The sequence below is a fragment of the Coregonus clupeaformis genome, chromosome 18 (genome assembly GCF_020615455.1).
Source record: "Coregonus clupeaformis isolate EN_2021a chromosome 18, ASM2061545v1, whole genome shotgun sequence".
NCBI lineage: Eukaryota > Metazoa > Chordata > Actinopteri > Salmoniformes > Salmonidae > Coregonus > Coregonus clupeaformis.
Window position 1 is genome coordinate 32,402,840 of NC_059209.1, and position 13,135 is coordinate 32,415,974.

A 13,135-nucleotide genomic window follows, 5' to 3' on the forward strand; every position below is an offset into this window, starting at 1 on the left:
TACTACTGGTGTCCAACTGTTGGTGTCCTACTACTGGTGTTCTACTGTTGGTGTCCTACTGCTGGTGTCCTACTACTGGTGTTCTACTGTTGGTGTCCTACTACTGGTGTTCTACTGTTGGTGTCCTATAACTGGTGTTCTACTGTTGGTGTTCTACTGTTGGTGTCCTACTGTCGGTGTCCTAATACTGGTGTCCTACTACTGGTGTTCTACTGTTGGTGTCCTACTGTTGGTGTCCTACTACTGGTGTTCTACTGTTGGTGTCCTACTACTGGTGTTCTACTGTTGGTGTCCTACTACTGGTGTTCTACTGTTGGTGTCCTACTGTCGGTGTCCTAATACTGGTGTCCTACTACTGGTGTTCTACTACTGGTGTCCTACTACTGGTGTCCTACTACTGGTGTCCTACTGTTGGTGTCCTACTGTTGGTGTCCTACTACTGGTGTTCTACTGTTGGGTGTCCTACTGTCGGTGTCCTAATACTGGTGTCCTACTACTGGTGTTCTACTGTTGGTGTCCTACTACTGGTGTTCTACTGTTGGTGTCCTACTACTGGTGTTCTACTGTTGGTGTCCTACTGTCGGTGTCCTAATACTGGTGTCCTACTACTGGTGTTCTACTACTGGTGTCCTACTGTTGGTGTCCTACTGTTGGTGTCCTACTGTTGGTGTCCTACTGTTGGTGTCCTACTGTTGGTGTCCTACTACTGGTGTCCTACTGTCGGTGTCCTACTACTGGTGTCCTACTACTGGTGTCCTACTACTGGTGTCCTACTACTGGTGTCCTACTACTGGTGTTCTACTGCTGGTGTCCTACTGCTGGTGTCCTACTGTTGGTGTTCTACTGTTGGTGTCCTACTGTTGGTGTCCTACTGTTGGTGTCCTACTACTGGTGTTCTACTACTGGTGTTCTACTGTTGGTGCCTTACCTGGTTCCATAGGGATCCCTCTATCAGCATGGCCTCAGACAGGTAGCTCAACACGGTCTGGAAGCTGTGGTCGCTATAGTCAAAGCGGCTCCCAAACATCAGCTAGCAGATTATATTAAACAGAGCGTTGTTCAGGACAGACACAGGGTCAAAAGGCTCACCTGGAAAGAAAGAGGTGGAGATTGGAATGAAAAGTCAACTTACGCTCACTGCTATTTCCAACTGTTATTTCTTATTAAAGCTTAAAATAACAGGTTGACAAAGACCTCTATCACTCTCCTCATCCCTCCCTCCATCTTCTACCTCTCTCCTTCTCCTTCTCCTCTTGGAGGTAGTGGTTCTCGTGGGAAAAATATCTCTCCAGAGAGCTCTTCCGTAGGGTGGTCAGGGTAAACCGCCTCTGATGCTTCCACATCAGACCGTTACAAAAGTACCCAATATGTCAACCAAATACCACTAATTAAGCTGAATGCTGCTTTGAATAAGCATGTAACTGCTGGTGGCTGTTCTATTTGGACCAGAGCCATCTCATGTCAGTTGTTCTTGAACAAAGATCCTAAGTTGTCCTGAGCTTTAAGGCATTTATAAGTTATAAGTCGTATTGGTCAAGTTAATGTGTGGCTGCTGGGAGTCGATGCTGAAGATGTTTCCTATGAAGGGGAGGGCCAGCGTTCCCGGAGATATAGTTGGGAGGGTTTCTGATGATGTCAGCTATGAGGAGAAACAGAAACATAAACAGCAGGATTCCTTTGAAGTCCAGACCATAGAGAATGATAAAGGCCTCTAGTGGCCAAAAGGCTTGCATTCGGCGTTCCAATTCATCTCAACGGTTCGATGGTGTTGAGGTCAGGGCTGTGTGCAGGCCAGTCAAGTTCTTCCACACTGATCTCGACAAACCATTTCTGTATGGACCTTGCTTTGTGCACGGGGTCATTATCATGCTGAAACAGGAAAGGGCCATCCCCAAACTGTTGCCACTGGAACTAAAGGCACTATGCATTGGGGCAGGTAGCGTTCTCCTGGCATCCGCCAAGCCCAGATTCGTCCGTCGGACTTCCAGATGGTAAAGCGTGATTCATCACTCCAGAGAACGCGTTTCCACTGCACCAGAGTCCAATGGCGGCGAGCTTTACACCACTCCAGCCGAAGCGTGGCATTGCACATGGTGATCGTAGGCTTGTGTGTGGCTGCTCAGCCATGGAATCCCATTTCATGAAGCTCCCGACGAACAGTTCTTGTGCTGACTTTGCTTCCAGAGGCAGTTTGGAACTCGGTAGTGAGTGTTACAACTGAGGACAGACGATTTTTCAGCACTTGGCGGTCCCGTTCTGTGAGCTTGTGTAGCCTACCACTTCATGGCTGAGCCGTTGTTGCTCCTAACAGCACTTACAGTTGACCAGGGCAGCTTTAGCAGGGCAGAAATTTGACAAACTAACTTGTAGGAAAGGTGGCATCCTATGATGGTGCCATGTTGAAAGTCACTGAGCTCTTCAGTAAGGCCATTCTACTGCCAATGTTTGTCTATGGAGATTGCATGGCTGTGTGCTCGATGTTATACACCTGTCAGCAACAGGTGTGGCTGAAATAGCCGAATCCACTAATTTGAAGGGGTGTCCACATACGTTTGTATATATAGTGTACATATAAAGTGGGTGAAACAGTATGTAAACATTATTAAAGTAACCAGTGTTCAATGACTATGTACATAGGGCAGCAGTCTCTAAGGTGCAGAGTAGAGTACCAGGTGGTAGCCAGGTAGAACATCTTCTATCTTAAGGCCATTAGACTGTTAAACTGTCACCACTAGCCGGCCTCCGCCCAGTACCATGCCCTGAACCTTAGTCACTGTTTCTCAGTCTCTCGGTCCCAGCTTTGATGTACCTGTACTGTCTCAGCCTTCTAGATGGTAGCGTGGTAAAACAGGTCGTGGCTCGGGTGGCTGAGGTCCTTGATGATCTTCTTAACCCTCCTGTGACACCGGGGTGGGCTGACCGCACCACCCTTTGGAGAGCCCTGCTGTTGCAGATGGTCCAATTCCCGTACCAGGCGGTGATACAGCCCGACAGAATGCTCTCAGAGGCCAAGCAGAATTTCTTCAGCCTCCTTTGGTTGAAGAAGTGCTGTTATGCCTTCTTCACCACGCTGTCTCAATAACCATTTCAGGTTGTCAGTGATGTGCATGCCGAGGAGCTTTTGATCCTCTCCACTGTGGCCCCATCGATGTGGATGGGAACGTGCTCTCTCTGCTGTCTCCTGTAGTCCACGATCAGCTCCTTAGTTTTGTAGCCGTTGAAGAAGAGGTTATTTTCCAGGCACCACTCACCCCCTTTCCCGTTAAGCTGTCTCATCGTTGTTGGTAAAGAGGCCTACTACTGTTGTGTCGTCAGCCAATTGATGATTGAGTTGGAGAAGTGCGTGGCCACACACTCATGGGTGAACAGGGAGTACAGGAGGGGGCTGAGCACGCACCCATGTGGGGCCCCCGTGTTGTGGATCAGCGTAGTGGAGGTGTTGTTGCCTACCTTCACCACTTGGGGTCAGCCCGTCAGGAAGTCCAGGACCCAGTTGCACAGGGAGGGTTTCAGACCCAAGGCCCTGATCTTAGGGATGAGCTTGGAGGGAACTATGGTGTTGAAGGTTGTGCTGTAGTCGATGAACAGCATTCTTACATAGGTATTTCTCTTGTCCAGGTGGGATAGGGCAGTGTCCAGTGCAATGGCGATTGTGTCGTCCGTGGATCTGTTGGGGCGATATACGAATTGTAGTGGGTCTAGGGTGTCGGGTAAGGTGGAGGTGATATGGTCCTTAACTAGCATGATGACAGAAGTGAGTGCTACGGGGTGATAGTCATTTATTTCAGTTACATTCGCTTGTTCTCTTCCTCTGAATCCAATGCTAAAGCCACTTTCTATCACTCTAAAGTTCAATCTTCTGCCTCTTACCCTAGGAAACTCTTTTTCTCCTTACATTTACATTTACATTTTAGTCATTTAGCAGACGCTCTTATCCAGAGCGACTTACAGGAGCAATTAGGGTTAAGTGCCTTGCTCAAGGGCACATTTACGTCATTTAGCAGACGCTCTTATCCAGAGCGACTCACCAATTGGTGCGTTCACCCTATAGCCAGTCCTCCCTCTCTGCGGATGACTTTGTCAACCACTTTGAAAAGAAGGTTGACGACATCCGCTCCTCATTCACTCAGCCTATTGAGTCCACTTGTCCCACTCACACAGAACAACCTTACGCCTTGACCTCTTTCTCCCCTCTCTCCAGATGAAATCCTGCAACTAGTGAGGTCTGGCAGCCTGACAACCTGCCCGCTCGACCCCATCCCCTCCCTTCTCCAGACCATCTCTGGAGACCTTCTCCCATTCCTCACTTCCCTCATCAACTCATCCCTGACCACTGGCTGTGTCCCCTCTACTTCAAAATGCCCCGAGACACTCCCCTCCTCAACAAACCAACACTCGACTCTTCTGATGTCAAAAACTACAGACCTGTATGCCTTTCTTTTCTTTCCAAAACACTTGAGCTTTCTGTCTCTGATCAACTCTCTCTCAGAATGATCTCCTAGACCCTAACCAGTCAGGCATCAAGCGGGGTCACTCAACAGAGGGTGCTCTTCTCTGTGTCAAGGAGGCTCTCCGCATTGCTAAAGCTGACTCTCTCTCCTCTGTTCTCATCCTCCTAGATCTCCTCGACACCATGAACCATCAGATCCTCCTCTGTGCAGAGGGTGGTGCGGTCAGCCCAACGCATCACCGGGAGCACACTGCCTGCCCTTCAGGACATCTACAGCACCCGGTGTCACAGGAAGGCCAAAAAGATCAAGGACCTCAGCCACCCGAGCCACGGCCTCCAGAAGGTGAGGTCAGTACAGGTGCACCACAGCTGGGATCGAGAGACTTAAAAACAGCTTCTATATCAAGGCCATCAGACTGTTAAATAGCCATCACTAGCCGGCCTCCACCCAGTACCCTGCCCTGAACTTAGTCGCTGTCACTAGCCGGCTACCACCCGGTTATTCATCCCTGCATCTATGTACATAGACAAGGAACACTGGTCACTTTAATAATGTTTACATACTGTTTTACCCATTTCATATGTATATACTGTATTCTAGTCAAGGCCATCCTATTCAACTATTGCTGTACATATACTATTCTATCCTACATATCCTACATATTCTTCAGATATACTACATATTCTATCCACATACTGCCCATAATGTCTATACATCCCATCACATATTTATATATATATACACATACAGTGGGGAAAAAAGTATTTAGTCAGCCACCAATTGTGCAAGTTCTCCCACTTAAAAAGATGAGAGAGGCCTGTAATTTTCATCATAGGTACACGTCAAATATGACAGACAAAATGAGATTTTTTTTCTCCAGAAAATCACATAGTAGGATTTTTAATGAATTTATTTGCAAATTATGGTGGAAAATAAGTATTTGGTCAATAACAAAAGTTTTTCAATACTTTGTTATATACCCTTTGTTGGCAATGACACAGGTCAAATGTTTTCTGTAAGTCTTCACAAGGTTTTCACACACTGTTGCTTGTATTTTGGCCCATTCCTCCATGCAGAGCTCCTCTAGAGCAGTGATGTTTTGGGGCTGTCGCTGGGCAACACGGACTTTCAACTCCCTCCAAAGATTTTCTATGGGGTTGAGATCTGGAGACTGGCTAGGCCACTCCAGGACCTTGAAATGCTTCTTACGAAGCCACTCCTTCGTTGCCCGGGCGGTGTGTTTGGGATCATTGTCATGCTGAAAGACCCATCCACTTTTCATCTTCAATGCCCTTGCTGATGGAAGGATGTTTTCACTCAAAATCTCACGATACATGGCCCCATTCATTCTTTCTTTTACACGGATCAGTCGTCCTGGTCCCTTTGCAGAAAAACAGCCCCAAAGCATGATGTTTCCACCCCCATGCTTCACAGTAGGTATGGTGTTCTTTGGATGCAACTCAGCATTCTTTGTCCTCCAAACACGACGAGTTGAGTTTTTACCAAAAAGTTATATTTTGGTTTCATCTGACATTCTCCCAATCCTCTTCTGGATCATCCAAATGCACTCTAGCAAACTTCAGACAGGCCTGGACATGTACTGGCTTAAGCAGGGGGACACGTCTGGCACTGCAGGATTTGAGTCCCTGGCGGCGTAGTGTGTTACTGATGGTAGGCTTTGTTACTTTGGTCCCAGCTTTCTGCAGGTCATTCACTAGGTCCCCCGTGTGGTTCTGGGATTTTTGCTCACCGTTATTGTGATCATTTTGACCCCACGGGGTGAGATCTTGCGTGGAGCCCCCAGATCGAGGGAGATTATCAGTGGTCTTGTATGTCTTCAATTTCCTAATAATTGCTCCCACAGTTGATTTCTTCAAACCAAGCTGCTTACCTATTGCAGATTCAGTCTTCCCAGCCTGGTGCAGGTCTACAATTTTGTTTCTGGTGTCCTTTGACAGCTCTTTGGTCTTGGCCATAGTGGAGTTTGGAGTGTGACTGTTTGAGGTTGTGGACAGGTGTCTTTTATACTGATAACAAGTTCAAACAGGTGCCATTAATACAGGTAACGAGTGGAGGACAGAGGAGCCTCTTAAAGAAGAAGTTACAGGTCTGTGAGAGCCAGAAATCTTGCTTGTTTGTAGGTGACCAAATACTTATTTTCCACCATAATTTGCAAATAAATTCATTAAAAATCCTACAATGTGATTTTCTGGATATTTTTTTCTCAATTTGTCTGTCATAGCTGACGTGTACCTATGATGAAAATTACAGGCCTCTCTCATCTTTTTAAGTGGGAGAACTTGCACAATTGGTGGCAGATTAAATACTTTTTTCCCCCACTGTATATATATACAGTGGGGAGAACAAGTATTTGATACACTGCCGATTTTGAAGGTTTTCCTACATACAAAGCATGTAGAGGTCTGTAATTTTTATCACAGGTACACTTCAACTGTGAGAGACGGAATCTAAAACAAAAATCCAGAAAATCACATTGTATGATTTGTAAGTAATTAATTTGCATTTTATTGCATGACATAAGTATTTGATACATCAGAAAAGCAGAACTTAATATTTGGTACAGAAACCTTTGTTTGCAATTACAGAGATCATACGTTTCCTGTAGGTCTTGACCAGGTTTGCACACACTGCAGCAGGGATTTTGGCCCACTCCTCCATACAGACCTTCTCCAGATCCTTCAGGTTTCGGGGGCTGTCGCTGGGCAATACGGACTTTCAGCTCCCTCCAAAGATGTTCTATTGGGTTCAGGTCTGGAGACTGGCTAGGCCACTCCAGGACCTTGAGATGCTTCTTACGGAGCCACTCCTTAGTTGCCCTGGCTGTGTGTTTCGGGTCGTTGTCATGCTGGAAGACCCAGCCACGACCCATCTTCAATGCTCTTACTGAGGGAAGGAGGTTGTTGGCCAAGATCTTGCGATACATGGCCCCACCCCCCTCAATACAGTGCAGTCGTCCTGTCCCCTTTGCAGAAAAGCATCCCCAAAGAATGATGTTTCCACCTCCATGCTTCACGGTTGGGATGGTGTTCTTGGGGTTGTACTCGTCCTTCTTCTTCCTCCAAACACGGCGAGTGGAGTTTAGACCAAAAAGCTCAATTTTTGTCTCATCAGACCACATGACCTTCTCCCATTCCTCCTCTGGATCATCCAGATGGTCATTGGCAAACTTCAGACGGGCCTGGACATGCGCTGGCTTGAGCAGGGGGACCTTGCGTGCGCTGCAGGATTTTAATCCATGACGGCGTAGTATGTTACTAATGGTTTTCTTTGAGACTGTGGTCCCAGCTCTCTTCAGGTCATTGACCAGGTCCTGCTGTGTAGTTCTGGGCTGATCCCTCACCTTCCTCATGATCATTGATGCCCCACGAGGTGAGATCTTGCATGGAGCCCCAGAGCGAGGGTGATTGACCGTCATCTTGAACTTCTTCCATTTTCTAATAATTGCACCAACAGTTGTTGCCTTCTCACCAAGCTGCTTGCCTATTGTCCTGTAGCCCATCCCAGCCTTGTGCAGGTCTACAATTTTATCCCTGATGTCCTTACACAGCTCTCTGGTCTTGGCCATTGTGGAGAGGTTGGAGTCTGTTTGATTGAGTGTGTGGACAGGTGTCTTTTATACAGGTAACGAGTTCAAACAGGTGCAGTTAATACAGGTAATGAGTGGAGAACATGAGGGCTTCTTAAAGAAAAACTAACAGGTCTGTGAGAGCCGGAATTCTTACTGGTTGGTAGGTGATCAAATACTTATGTCATGCAATAAAATGCAAATTAATTACTTAAAAATCATACAATGTGATTTTCTGGATTTTTGTTTTAGATTCCATCTCTCACAGTTGAAGTGTACCTATGATAAAAATTACAGACCTCTACATGCTTTGTAAGTAGGAAAACCTGCAAAATCGGCAGTGTATCAAATACTTGTTCTCCCCACTGTATATATTTATATTATATATATATATATACACACACACACACATACTCCGGACTCCAACATTGCTCATCCTAATATTTCTATATTTCTTAATTCCATTCTTTTACTTTTAGATTGGTGTGTATTGTTAGATATTACTGCACTGTTGGAGCTAGGAACACAAGCATTTTGCTACACCCACAATAACATCTGCTAAACATGTGTATGCGACCAATAACATTTTATTTTATTTGTTGCACACAACAATCTTCCATTCCCCCAGTCACAAGGGGATTTATGGCTGATTTAAGATGAAATCGTCAACCCTGTTACGGTCAACCCTGTTACTTTAATTGGCACTTAATAGGCACTTACTATAGTCCTTTTTTTTATTAAACCTCTTGAGATGGGAAAACACGTTTTTCATGAAGTTGAACGTGCTCTTTATGACAGAATGTTAACACTTCTCAAAATGCACCGAATTGGTGGAATGACCCGAATACCATCAACTAAACAGTATCAATATGAAACATTCATAGGTGCAAAAGAGTTAAATTAAATAGACATTATCATTCTACAAACACGTCATACAAGAACTAGCCGCTACGCACTAGCTCAGCACCGGGATTAAAACTCGAGTTTAGTTTCATGTCAAGTCAAACAGCAGTTACCTAGCCAAAGCCATCTACTACAGCCATCTTTACCTCTGCAATGTTTTGAGAAAAAGTTTAGGTGTTCCCTGCAGCTGCGACGATGCGCTCCCCATGGAGCCAGACTGCCCATTGAGCCCAATAGTGTGTGATTGCGGCCCGCAATTTTTATTGCAAACATTTTCAGAATATATAATGTAACTCTTTACTCTCTCTCCTCCATATTCTGTATGCGACAGTTTTTGCCTTAGTTGTCAGGAGGAACTGACGGGATGATTTCTGTATTGCAAATTAAGTGTGGTTCCTATTGAGAAATGTCAAACAAATATGCTAACATATTAGTCATTTTATACTATTAGATTTGTTATATGTGTCAGTTAAATGATCATTATTGACTGAGGTGAATGAAGCTACAGCACAGGAGGTTGGTGGCACCTTAATTGGGGAGAACGGGCTCATGGTAATGACTGGAGCGGAATCAGTGGAATGGTATCTAATACATGGTTTCCATGTGTTTGATGCAATTCCATTTACTCCGTACCAGACATTATTATGAGCCATCCTCCCATCAGCAGCCTCCACTGAGCTACAGCAACTAAGTGATAATGGCTGGAATCAATTTGGCTTGTTTTTGCTGTTCTCCAAATAGCATTTGAGAGTTTTTAAATTGAGCTTCAATCATATAACCCCCCCCCCGCCATACATTTTATATTTTAGTCATTTAGCAGATGCTCTTATCCAGTTAGTGAGTGCATACATTTTTCATACTAGCCCCCCGTGGGGTTTAGCCGAAATGATGCCCCTGAGTATGTTTCTCAACTCCCCATAGCTTATCTGGTGCTAGATATTGCGGTCGTGTCTGTTGTGGTGTTCAGTACCACCTTTCTTGAATAAGGGGACATTGCCACTAGAGCAATAAATAAAGCATATGACTCAATATATAGATTCATAGAGTGCAATCGTAAAGTATTCAGACCCCTTCCCTTTCTCCACAGTTTGTTATAGCCTTATTCTAAAATTCATTAAATTAATTTTTTTCCCTTATCAATCTACACACAATACCCCATAATTACAAAGCAAAAACAGGTTTTTAGAAAAAAAAAGAAATACCTTATTTACATAAGTATTCAGACCCTTTGCGATGAGACTCGAAATTGAGCTCAGGTGCATCCTGTTTCCATTGATCATCCTTGAGCTGTTTCTACAACTTGATTGGGGTCTACCTGTGGTCAATTCAATTGGACATGATTTGGAAAGGCACACACCTGTCTATATAAGGTTCCACTGTTGATAGTGCATGTCAGAGCAAAAACCAAGCCATGAGGTTGAAGGAATTGTCCGTAGAGCTCAGAGACAGGATTGTGTCGAGGCACAGATCTGGAGAAGGGTACCAAAAAATGTCTGCAGCATTGAAGGTCCCCAAGAACACAGTGGACCATCATTCTTAAATGGAAGAAGTTTAGAACCACCAAGACTCTTCCTAGAGCTGGCCGCCTGGCCAAACTGAGCAATCGGGGGAGAAGGGCCTTGGTCAGGGAGGTGACCAAGAACCTGATGGTCACTCTGACAAAGCTCCAGGGTTCCTCTGTGGAGATGGGAGAACCTTCCAGAAGGACAACCATCTCTGCAGCACTCCACAAATCAGGCCTTTATGGTAGAGTGGCCAGATGGAAGCCACTCCTCAGTAGAAGGCACATGACAGCCCGCTTGGAGTTTGCCAAAAGGCACCTAAAGGACTCTCAGACCATGAGAAACAAGATTATCTGGTCTGATGAAACCAAGATTGAACTCTTTGGCCTGAATGCCAAGCGTCACGTCTGGAGGAAACCTGGCACCATCCCTACGGTGAAGCATGGTGGTGGCAGCATCATGCTGTGGGGATGTTTTTCAGCGGCAGGGACTGGGAGACTAGTCAGGATCGAGGCAAAGATGAACAGAGTAAAGTACAGAGAGATTCTTGATGAAAACCTGCTCCAGAGCGCTCAGGACCTCAGACTGGGGCGAAGGTTCACCTTCCAACAGGACAACGACCCTAAGCACACAGCCAAGACAACACAGGAGTGGGTTCGGGACAAGTCTCTGAATGTCCTTGAGTGGCCCAGCCAGAGCCCGGACTTGAACCCAATCGAACATCTCTGGAGAGATCTGAAAATAGCTGTGCAGCGACGCTCCCCATCCAACCTGACATAGCTTGAGAGGATCTGCAACGAAGAATGTGAGAAACTCCCCAAATACAGATGTGCCAAGCTTGTAGTGTCATACCCAAGAAGTCTTGATGCTGTAATCGCTGCCAAAGGTGCTTCAACAAAGTACTGAGTAAAGGGTCTGAATACTTATGTAAATGTAATATATTTCCAGGGGGGTTTTAATGAGCAGAAATGTCTAAAAACCTGGTTTTGCTTTGTCATTATGGGGTATTGTGTGTAGATTGATGAGGGAAAAAAACAATTGAATCAATTTTAGAATAAGGTTGTAACATAACATAATGTGGAAAAAGTCAAGGGGTCTGAATACTTTGTATGTGTGTGTGTGAGAGAGAGGGCACCTCCCTGGCACATGTCCTTCAGAGCACAAATGTGAAGGCCACTCCTTTCTTCCTCATTCTAAACAGCATTATATGGCTCCCATCATCCCACAGAAACATGATGGCACACACACACACACCATTACTCATGCACTTAGCTATCATATGTATGAAACAGTGATGGAATACATGTCTCCAAACAAAATTTGTATGTTTGTTTATTTCCCATGATAGTAGCCTTTGAGCAGCCTACAGACCAAACTATATGTAAATCATGTACAAAATAAAACATCATAATTACCAGAACTTATAGTTAGGGCAGGCTATTCTATGGTCAAAGAAAGAAAGACACCAACTGATACTGTAGACTTTGCTGACTTAAATTATAAGTTTCAGTGTTGGTGTTCAACAGAGGGACTGAAACTCAAACTGGGCCCTATTCAATCAAATACAATATAGTTTATCTGGGTAACAAGTCAACATTCCTCTTGCACTATGAAATGTTTGTTCCAGTTGCATCTACATTTATAAAGCAATAATCAAATGTAGCACAAATAAAATCATATTTTATTTCTAACTTTTTTCTATTCAAACTGTAACCTAACTTATCCCAATTCAAACATGCAATCTTGCAGCACAAGCAGCTGTCATGCCTGTCCTGGTTATCCAATCATGATCAAATCACACAGTGTGTGAACTCAAACCCACTGATATAAGCCAGACGTCATGGACCCCTGTGGTATGTGCAGAGGAACTTCCTATCTGTATAGTGTAAAGGTATCATCACTGTAGGCAAGGCTACAGCTCTCGGCTGATAGCTAAATTCACAGTCACCCCTCACCTGTATGAGAGTACAGTACAGTGGAGATAGGCAGTGCGTTACACCACCTTGGCCACAGATGGAGGCTCCATAAACCCTGATGTGGCATAGAGCAGAACCAGGGGTCCAGGTAATGAAGAGAGACAGACCAGTGGTATCTGGATGTGAGATCTTAAGGATATGCTGGTATGGCATTGCCATGACCCTACAAGTGACTAGATAGCAGCTCTAGTCATGTAATTAGCACGGTGAGGTGAGTACTGTATTGTAAGGTCAGGGGAGGCATGATATGGTAGAGATTTCTCTGCTATGCACATAGTATCTCTGTTAGTTTCTCTGTGGGGCACATACACACATCCTCACATTCAAACATTCTGAAAATAACCTTTTTCTAAACAGTTCTGTTTCTCTACACAACAGGATGCTGTTTTTATTTTATTTTATGTGTGCTAGAGACGGCTATATCGGCCTGCTAATACAAGACTGGTAAAGGCCCAGCTCTTCTTTTGTGTTTTTTAAAAAGATTTTCAGGGGGTGCTGCAGCACCCATACTTCCCGCAGCTATATTAAAATAAAATAACTCCTCCTTACCATAGAAGTGGCCCACTGCCAGTTGGCATACATTCGGAAGGAAGTGAGCTGAATAGTTTAGTGGACGTATAATTAGACAACTTTGATACTGCTGTCAGTACTCAAGAACGCAAAACTCATTTTTGACCTTACAAACATGTCTGACTGTTTTGTCTGTTACGTATGACG

General features: G+C 44.8%; 1 pseudogene; it reads right to left on the reverse strand.

Annotated features, from left to right (window-relative positions):
* Nucleotides 1-13,048, reverse strand: part of LOC121583083 — a 66,412-nt pseudogene extending 53,364 nt beyond the window's left edge.
* Nucleotides 13,049-13,135: the final 87 nt, after the last annotated feature.